The sequence below is a fragment of the Aotus nancymaae genome, unplaced genomic scaffold (assembly GCF_030222135.1).
Source record: "Aotus nancymaae isolate 86718 unplaced genomic scaffold, 86718_ANA_hifiasm-v0.15.2.pri h1tg000003l, whole genome shotgun sequence".
Taxonomy (NCBI): Eukaryota; Metazoa; Chordata; class Mammalia; order Primates; family Aotidae; genus Aotus; species Aotus nancymaae.
The window spans coordinates 37843951-37854520 of record NW_026988414.1 but is presented as its reverse complement, the minus strand read 5'-3'; positions in this window follow the sequence as shown (position 1 = coordinate 37854520).

Sequence of the window (10570 nt, the reverse complement as noted above, 5' to 3'; positions counted from 1 at the left end):
AGGAGTTCGAGACCAGCCTGGCCAACATGGTGAAACCCCATCTCTACTAAAAATACAAAAAATTAGCCAAGTGTGGTGACAGGCGCCTGTAATCCCAGATACTCGGGAGGCTGAGGCAGGAGAATTGCTTGAACCCAAGAGGTGGAGGTTGCAGTGAGCCAGGATCATACCACTACACTCCAGCCAGGGAGACGGAGTGAGACTCTGCCTCAAAAACAAAGTCTCTGGAAAGGGTATTTTATCCTTCCTCCAGCATTTGTTCCTCCACCTGGTAGGAATAGTGAGCACTCAATAAGTGCTTAACCCTAAGTTGGGCAGTGTCGAGGACACAAAGACATTTGAGTTGTGTTTCCTACCTGCTCTCAAGATTCTTAAAAATCTAGTTTCAAAGACAAGGCATTCACAAGAAGCAAAAGCCAACCTTTTGCTGGGGAAGGGGCTGGAGAAGGGGGAAATAGACTGTTAATGTTTAATGGGTACAGAAGTTTCTGTTTGGGGTGATGAATACAACCATCTTATTCATAAGTGAATGCCCTTAAGGGCGCTGAATTGTACACTCAAAAATAACTAAAATGGTAAATTTTATGTTAAGTATATCTTACCATAATTTAAAAACAACCAAAAAATTCATCAGCACAAGGGCTTCTTTTTGAACTAAGCTATAAGGAAAAATATTCTGAAAATGATCTGACAAACAAATGGATTAGTGAATGTTTTTCTCTTTTTTAAATTTTTTATTTCCATAGGTTATTGGGGAACAGGTGGTGTTGGATTACATGAGTAAGTTCTTTGTGGTGATTTGTAAGATTTTGATGTGCCCATCCCCCGAGCAGTATACACTGTACCCTATTTGTAGTTTTATCCCTCACCCCCTCCCACCCTTCCCCCAAATCCCGAAAGTCCATTATATTTCTCTTATGCCTTTGTGTCCTCATAGCTTAACTCCAACATATCAGTGAGAACATACAATGTTTGGTTTTCCGTTCCTGAGTTATCTCGCTTTAAATAATAGTTTCCAATCTCATCCAGGTCACTGCAAATGCCATTAATTCATTACTTTTTATGGCTGACTAGTACTCCATCAAATATGTATACACTACCATTTATTTATCCACTCGTTGATTGATGGGCATTTGGGCTGGTTCCTTCCATGTTTTCACAATTGCGAATTGTGCTGCTATAAACTTGCATGTGCAAGTATCTTTTTTGAATAATGACTTCTTTTCCTCTGGTTAGATACCCAGTAGTGGGATTACTGGATCATATGGTAGTTCTACTTTGAATTATTTAAGGAATCTTCACACTGTTTTCTATAGTGGCTGTACTAGTTTACATTCCCACCAGCAGTGTAAAAGTGTTCCCTGATCACCACATCCATGCCAACATCTACTGTGTTTTGATTTTTTTTATTATGGCCATTCTTGCAGGAGTAAGGTGCATTGCAGTTTTAATTTGCATTAGTGAACGTTTTTCTTAAACATCCTTCTTATACCTACAAAAGGAAAATAGATCTTCATATTAAGGATAATTTAAGAAGAGTCCTACCTGAAAATGGGATGAATTTGAGCTATTTCAACATCTTTCCTGAATTTGCAAATCCCATAATACAGGAATGAGAAAACTTTTTCAACCAAAGAGCACTGAATGAAAGGTTAACAAAAATCAATTAAAAAGCAGCTTGAGTCAGCTTCTTAGTAGCAGATCATCAACATACTTGCAAAGTAGCCTAGATCCTTCATTACTTTTATTACTCCTGCTTAACCAACTGCTGCTGCCCTCTATGCGCTGTAACCATTCTATCACCCATTAGCCTGACCTCTTGCCCCCGGGAGAATCACCACATTCTGCAAATCCTGCACCTGTTCCTGCCAGTGCACTACTTACCTCACAGATAACCCACAGCTTCTGCCCTCCCACCAAGCCATTAAAACCATCTGTGCAAACTCCTCTCCAGCAATTCACCTGGCCCTTGCTCCTCTGCCTCAGAGCTGAGGAATTAGGGCCAAGGGCTGAGCTAAAAATGGTATCATGCCCTTTTGCAAGTTAGGCCTTGAGCATAGGTTTATTTACTGGTTTGGGACTCATTGACAAGGGTGCTTGTGGGGACAGGACAGTGGGATCAGTGTCTTCCTAAACAATGGCACATTCATGTAATGAACACAGCTCAGCTTGGCATTTCTCACGATGTGGGTATGGATCATCACATTTGCCCTTCCTGCCTCGTGGTTGAGAGCGAACAGCAAACAAGGGAGATGAAGTACATGAAAAGCCTCTGCGGATGCTGGAGAGCTACACAGCTATCAAGGATTCTTCTTCATTTGTTTCTAGAAAACTTGCTTTAAGCCAGACCCTGCTTTCATTATAATGCTGCAGAGCCAGAATGATTGCAATAGAATTTCTTCAAGAAACTGTTCGTGGCTACCAATTCATATGTACCATGGGTCCTGTCGCCTTGTAAAGAAAAATGTGACTGACATGCCACTAATGTGAGTCTCGTCCCTTCACACAAGCCTTACAAAAGAGCTTTGCTGTGTCGCATACGCAGAAAATACTAGTGAACACCTTAAATGTACAAAGGTGCCGGGGACAGAGATGCATAGTTGTTGCGACTCAGCAGCCACACTTTTATAGATGAGCACCTTTGTTGATGTCCAAGAGCTAGAATCTCCAGGGAGTTGGTTAGGAAGCCCCAGACTAGTGTCAGGCAGCAAAACCACCGGAGCTCACACAGCTGAGCGGGAGTCTGGCGAGTAGCAGTAGATGGCAGCTAGAGGCACTAGAGGGCAGCACCTGCCCACCCAATACTCCTAGTCTTACGCCGTCTCCGCCCCGATAGGCGCTTTTCTATGATTATCTTCTCCAGTGGCTCTCAATCACAGCCTTACATTAGAATCACTGGGGGCTTGTTAAAAATATAGATTTCCTGGTTTCACTTCAGACTAATGAATCAGAATCTCCAGAGGCAGAGTCCAGCAACCTCTATATTAAATAAGTATCAAAAATAATCCTTAAGAAGGCACTGAGCTATGGATTTGTATTTGAGACTCTGATGAAACTATATCCCTCCCCCACACTCAAAATTTGATTGAATTCCAGAGGCATTGACTCCACTTATGAAAACCATGGAGAACTCAAAGAACCTGGTTAAGAAATTTGAATACAATTTATGCCAAGCCAAAGACTATCACTCAGGTGGGAGCCTCAGCAAGGACAGGGTCCTTCATGCAACAAAAGCCAAAATAGACAAATGGGTTCTAATTAAACTTAAGAGCTTCTGTACAGCAAAAGAAACAATCATTAGAGTGAACTGGTAACCAACAGAATGGGAAAAAATTTTTGCAAGCTACCCATCTGACAAAGGGCTAATATCCAGAATGTACAAAGAACTAACACAAATATATAAGAAAAAAACAACCCCATCAAAAAGTGAGCAGAAGATATGAACAGACACTTTTCAAAAGAAGACATTTATGTGACCAACAAACATAAGAAAAAATGCTCATCATCACTGGTTATTAGAGAAATGCAAATCAAAACCACATTGAGATACCATCTCATGTCAGTTAGATGGTATCTCTCTATCATAAAATCAGGAGACAACAGATGCTGGAGAGGATGTGGAGAAATAGGAATGCTTTTACACTGTTCGTGGGAGTGTAAATTAGTTCAACCCTTGTGGAAGGCAGTGTGGTGATTCCTCAAGGATCTACAAATAGAAATACCATTTGACCCAGCAACCTCATTACGGGGTATATACCCAAAGGATTATAAATTGATCTATTATAAAGACACATGTGCACGTATGTTCATTGTGGCACTGTTTACAATAGCAAAGACTTGGAACCAACCCAAATGCCCATCAATGATAGACTGGATAAAGAAAATGTGGCACATATAACAATCTTGCATGTTCTTCACATGTACCCCAAAACCTAAAATGCAATAAAAAAAAAAAAAGAAAATATGGCACATATACACCATGGAATACTATACAGCCATTAAAAAGGATGAGTTCACGTCCTTTGCAGGGACATAGATGAAGCCGGAAACCATCATTCTCAGCAAACTGATGCAAGAACAGAAAACCAAACACTGCATGTTCTCACTCATAAGTGGGTGTTGAACAATGAGAACACATGGACACAGGGAGGAGAACATCACATACTAGGGTCTGTTGGGGAGTGGGAGGCTAGGGGAGGGATAGCAGAGGGTGGGGAGATTGGGGAGGGATAACATTAGGAGAAATATCTAATGTAGGTGATGGGGGAATGGAGGCAGCAAACCACCATAGTATGTGTATACCTATGTAACAATCCTGAAAATTCTTGGGCACATGTACCAGAATTTAAAGTAAAATTAAAAGAAAAAAGTCATAGGAACTTAGGAAAAAAGAGAGAAGACCAATGACTAATATTGAGAATGAGAGAGGTGACTCACCAAAATTCCAAATATATTTAAAGGACAGTAAATTAACTTGAAGGCCAAACGTGGTGGCTCATGCCTATAATCCCAGCACTTTGGGAGGCTGAGGTGGGCAGATCACTTGAGCTCAAGAGTTCAAGACCAGCTTGGGCAATATGGCAAAACTCCATCTCTACAAAAATAGCTGGGCATGGTGGTGTGCACTTATAGTCCCAGCTATTCAGGAGGCTGAGGTGGGAGGATTGCTTGAGCCTGGGAGGCGAAGGTTGCAGTGACCCGAGCTCTTGACACTGCACTCCAGCCTAGGTGACAGAGTAAGACCCTGTCTCAAGTAATAATAATAATGTGAAAATTTTAATGTCTATAAATTGACAACTTAGATGAAATGGACTGCTATAGTTTGAATGTGTTCCTTCCAAACTTTATGTGTTGGGAACTTAATCCCCAATGTAACAGTGTTGGGAGGTGGGGCCTTTGGGGAAGTGTTTGGGTCATGAGAACAGAGTGGATTAATGCCACTATAAAAAGGGTTTGCAGGAGTGGGTTCTCTCTGTTCTGCTTTTCTGCCCTTCATCCATGTGAGGACACAGCAAGGAAGCCCTCATCAAATGCTGGTAACTTCCCAGCCTCCAGAACTGTGAGAGAATAAATTATGTCTTTATAAATTACCCACTCTGTGGTATTCTGTTATAATAGTACAAAATGGACTAAGACTGGACAAGTTATTTGAAAGACACAAACTATCAAAACTTACTCAAGAAGAAATCGATAACCTGAATGGCCTTAAATTCATTTAAAGAAATTGCATTTGTAGTTTAAATCTTGTCTCAAAAAAATTCTTGTCAAGAAAACTCTTATTTCTTTATGTCCATATTTCTTCACTAGTGAATTCTAACAAATATTTAAGGAAGAAATAATACCAATTCTACATAAATTATTTCAAAAATTTAAAGAGACTACTTCTCAATTCATTGAGGCCAAGATTGCCTTGATACCAAATCCAAAGACATTACAAGAATAGAAAACTATAGACCAATATTCTTCATGAACAATGAATGTAAAAAGTTCTTAACATTTTAGCAAATCAGATCCAGCAACATATAATTGGTAGTAAATATAGAGGGCAAACAAACATGATAGAACACAAGGATGTAATCAGCAGAATCAGGACCATGGACAAGGGATCTAATTTGTTCCACCAAAAAATCATAAGGAGAAGAGTTAAATCAATGAAGCAGAATCTATGTGTTAAAAGAGACTTAAGAGACATTTCAACCACTTGCAGTTTGTGGGCTGTATTTGTATTTTGATTCCAACAAACAAATTATAGAAAATAAAAATAGTCCAGGCATGGTGGCTGGTGGGCTGTGGTGGTGGCTCATGTCTGTAATCCTAGCACTTGGGAGGCTGAGGCAGGTGGATCACCTGAAGTCAGGAGTTTGAGAAAATAAAAATAAGTGTATAAGCCAATCAAGGGAATTTAAGCACTGATAGGATACTTGATGATATTAAGAAACTATTATTAACTTTCTAGGTTTAATAATGGTAGCTCTGTCATTTTAAAAGTTTGTGTATATTTAGATACATACTGAAATATTTAATGGTATAACTCTCTGATATCTGGAATTTACTTCAAAATGAAGAGGTAAATAGTGTGGGGGTATAGAAGAAACAAGATTATTCAAAAATATTGTTGAAGTTGGGTGACAGGTACATGGAGGTATGTTATTTGAAATTTTCCCTAGTAAAAAGATATTTAAAAACAGAATCTTTCAAAAGTACTTTAAAATACCTTACTAATCAAGTAAAAACACAGGACAGAATCATGTGTAAATAAACATATGTAGAAATGCTTTTGATTTAACAATATGCACATGAAGATTATTATAATCAAAATATTAAATTTTATTTATACCTTGAAAATGTGTTACTATGATTGCAAAAATGAATTTATACTCTTATATAAAATGTGTTATCCTATTAAATATTACTGATAGTTACTACTCAACCAAACACAATAATTACATTTCTATCTACCTCAATAATGCATCTGAAAGAAATTCCTATAAAAGTGAAATTTTACCTTTTCTGCACTACCTGCTGAGGGGTCCATATGGCGTTGTTCTGGATTCCCATTGTAACTTAAAGGGAAACTTTCACAATGTCCAGAGCCCTTGATGTCCTGAAAATGAAGGAGGAGGATGTCTTTAAGTTCCTTGCAGCAGGAACCCATTTAGGTGGCACCAACCTTGACTTCCAGATGGAATAGTACATCTATAAAAGGAAAAGTGATGGCGTCTACATCATAAATCTGAAGAGGACCTGGGAGAAGCTTCTCCTGGCAGCTCATGCCATTGTTGCCATTGAAAGCCCTGCTGATGTCAGTGTTATATTCTCCAGGAATAGTGGCCAGAGGGCCGTGATGAAGTTTGCTGCTGCCACTGGAGCCACTCCAATTGCTGGCTGCTTCACTCCTGGAACCTTCACTAACCAGATCCAGGCAGCCTTCTGGGAGCCATGGCTGCTTGTGGTTACTGACACCACGGCTGACCACTGACCTCTTACAGAGGCATCCTATGTTAACCTACCTACCATTGCTCTGTGTAACACAGATTCTCCTCTGTGCTATGTGGACATTGCCATCCCATGCAACAACAAGGGAGCTCACTTAGTGGGTTTGATGTGATGGATGCTAGCTTGGGAAACTCTGCGCATGTGTGACACCATTTCCTGTGAACACTCATGGGAGGTCATGCCTGATCTCTGCTTCTACAGAGATCCTGAAGAGATTGAAAAAGAAGAGCAGGCTGCTGCTGAAAAGGCTGTGACCAAGGAGAAATTTCAGGTTGAATGGACTGCTTCAGCTCCTGAGTTTACTGCTACTCATCCTGAGGTTGCAGAGTAGTCTGAAGGCATGCAGGTGCCCTCTGTGCCTATCCAGCAGTTCTCTACTGAAGACTGGGGCACTCAGCCTGCCATGGAAGACTGGTCTGCAGCTCCCACTGCTCAGGCCACTGAATGGGTAGGAGCAACCACTGAATGGTCTTAAGCTGTTCTTGCACAAGCTCTTAAGCAACATGGAAATAAGATTGATGGAAAATAAACATCAAGTTTCTAAAAAAAAAAAAAAAAGAAATGAAATTTTAGACTGGGCACAATGGCTGTAAATAAATGCCTGTAATCCCAACACTTTGGGAGGCTGAAGCAGGAGGACAACTTGAGCCCAGGAGTCTGAGACAAGACTGGGCAACATAGTGGGACCCTGTGTCTACAAACAATTATAAAATTAGCTAGACATGGTGGCATGCATCTGTAGTCCCAGCTACGCTACTCAGGAGGCTGAAGTCGGAAGATCTTTTGAGCCTAGGAGGTCAAGGCTACAGTGAACTGCAATCACGCCATTGCACTCCAGCCTGGGCGACAGAGTGAGACACTGTCTCAAAAAATTTTAAATAAATGAAATGAAATTTTGGTCATGATTTCAAAAACGTCTTCAGTATCTGCATCTTTTTCACCATTTAAAATGTTTCTAAATGTTCTGAAAGTTAATTCCTATCTATGACAGATTTCAATTAAGAAAAAGAAAAGAGCTTTCTTGGGGAAGGGAGGCAGTTAATAGGGAGATAGCAACTCCCTGTGAATGATATTATGAAAAGTCCTCATATAATTGGTGAGTTTGGCCATATCTGGTGATTACCTAACCTAGATGATGAATTATAAAGCTCAAAGAATTCAGGAACACAAGGAAGAAAGGTGAATTAACCCTGACAGAGCAGCATTACTCAGTGCCAGGCCAGTTACATGCATCACCTCATTCAGTGCTTACCACCAGCCAGACTCAGTAATTGTTATCCCATGTTCTACAAGAGAAAACGGAATCACCAAGAAGTAAAGTAACTAGCCCATCACAGCAACTTAGACATAGATAAAAAGGTTGATTCTAACCTCCACTAAAGGCCATGCCACCTCCATTTCATTCAAGTTAAGAAGATATAAATACTCAGGATGATTATAAATAAGCTGTTTGAAATTGCAGACTATTCACATATCCAGTAGTTATTTTTTCTTTAAAGAAGGACAGTAAAAAGAGGAATTTTAAAACAGGAGCCAGGGTGGCCAAGGCAGGAGACCACTTGAGGCTAGGAGTTCCAGACCAGCCTGGGCAACACAGCAAGATCCCATCTCTACAAAAAATAAAAAATTAGCTGGCCATGGTGGCATGCTCCTGTAGCTCTAGCTACTGAGGAGGCTGAGATAGGAGAATCAATGGAGCCCAAGAGGTTGAAGCTGCAGTGAGCCATAATTGTGCCACTGCAATCCAGCCCATGCTTTGGAGGTGTAAACCTTGTCTCAGAAATAAAATAAAATAAAATAATTTTTTGAGAGAGATCCAAGATGGCTGATCACTAGCAGCTCGGGATTATAGCTCCCAGTGAAAGCGCAGAGGGTGAGAGGATGCCACACTTTCAGATGAATTTTTGTTGCTCATGGACCAGGAGATTCCCAGCGGAAGAGCTCCACAGGTCACCAGTGCAATTCTTGTGGCCAGCGCGGCAGTTTTGCCGGTGCCTTGGTGCTGCGGAGATCCCCGGGAGCCAGACTGGAGATTCCCGGGCAGAAAAGCACCATCAATCTTAACACCACTGTTTTGGCCAGTGCAGTGGATTGCTCAGATTTCGGCACTGGGAATCAACAAGTTGGACGTCCACTCAGAGACCTAATTAGAAAGTCAGTAATTACAAAAACTACAGATGGATAAATTTATAATGAAGGGAAGAAACCAGCCTAAAAAGGTAGAGAATACTCAAAATCAGAATGCCTCTCCCTCTGCAGGGGATCACAGTTCCTCATCAGCAATGGAACAAGCCCTGATGGAGAATGAGTGCATTCCATTAACAGAAGTAGGCTTCAGAAGGTGGATGATAAGAAACATCTGTGAATTAAAAGAACTTGTTCTAACCCAATGCAAAGAAACTAAGAACTTTGAAAAAAGGTTTGATGAAATGCTAATGAGAATAGACAATTTAGAGAGGAATATAAGTGAATTAATGGAGCTGAAAAACACGAGAACTTCGTGAAGTATGCACAGGTTTTAACAGTCAAATTGATCAAGCAGAAGAAAGGATATCAGAGGTCGAAGACCAACTTAATGAAATAAAATGAGAAAACAAGATTAGAGAAAAAAGGATAAAAAGGAATGAGCAAAGTCTCCAAGAAATATGGGACTATGTGAAAAGACCTAATCTACGTTTGATAGGTGTACCTGAATGTGACAAAGAGACTGAATCCAAGTTGGAAAATACTCTTCAGGATATTATTCAGGAAAACTTTCCCAACCTAGTAAGGCAGGACAATATTCAACTCCAGGTAATACAGAGAACACCACAAAGATATTCCTCAAGAAGACCAATCCCAAGGCACATAATCGTCAGATTCATTAGGGTTGAAATGAAGGAGAAAATACTAAGGGCAGCCAGAGAGAAAGGTCAGGTTACCCACAAAGGGAAGCCTATCAGACTTACAGGAGATCTCTCAGCAGAAACCCTACAAGCCAGAAAAGAGTGGGGGCCAATATTCAACATCCTTAAAGAAAAGAACTTTCAACCCAGAATTTCATATCCAGCCAAATTAAGCTTCACAAGTGAAGGAAAAATAAAATCTTTCGCGAACAAGCAAGTACTTAGAGATTTCACTACCACCAGACCTGCTTTACAAGAGCTTCTGAAAGAAGCACTACACATGTAAAGGAACATTAACATAATGAAGAATTTACATCAACTAATGGGCAAAACATCCAGCTAGCATCAAATGGCAGTATTAAACTCACATATATTATTATTAATCTTAAATTTAAATCAACTACATCCCCCAATCAAAACATACAGACAGGAAAAAGCCAAAACCCATTGGTATACTGCATCCAGACCCATCTCACATGCTACGATACACAAAGACTAAAAACAAAGGGATGGAGGAAGATTTACCAACCAAACGGAGAGCAAAAGTAAATAAATAAATAAAAGGCAGGAGTGCAATTCTCGCCTCTGATAAAATAGACTTTAAAGCAACAAAGATTAAAAGAGTCAAAGAAGGACATTACATAACAGTAAAAGGATCAATGCAACAAGAAGAGCTAACGATCCTAAAT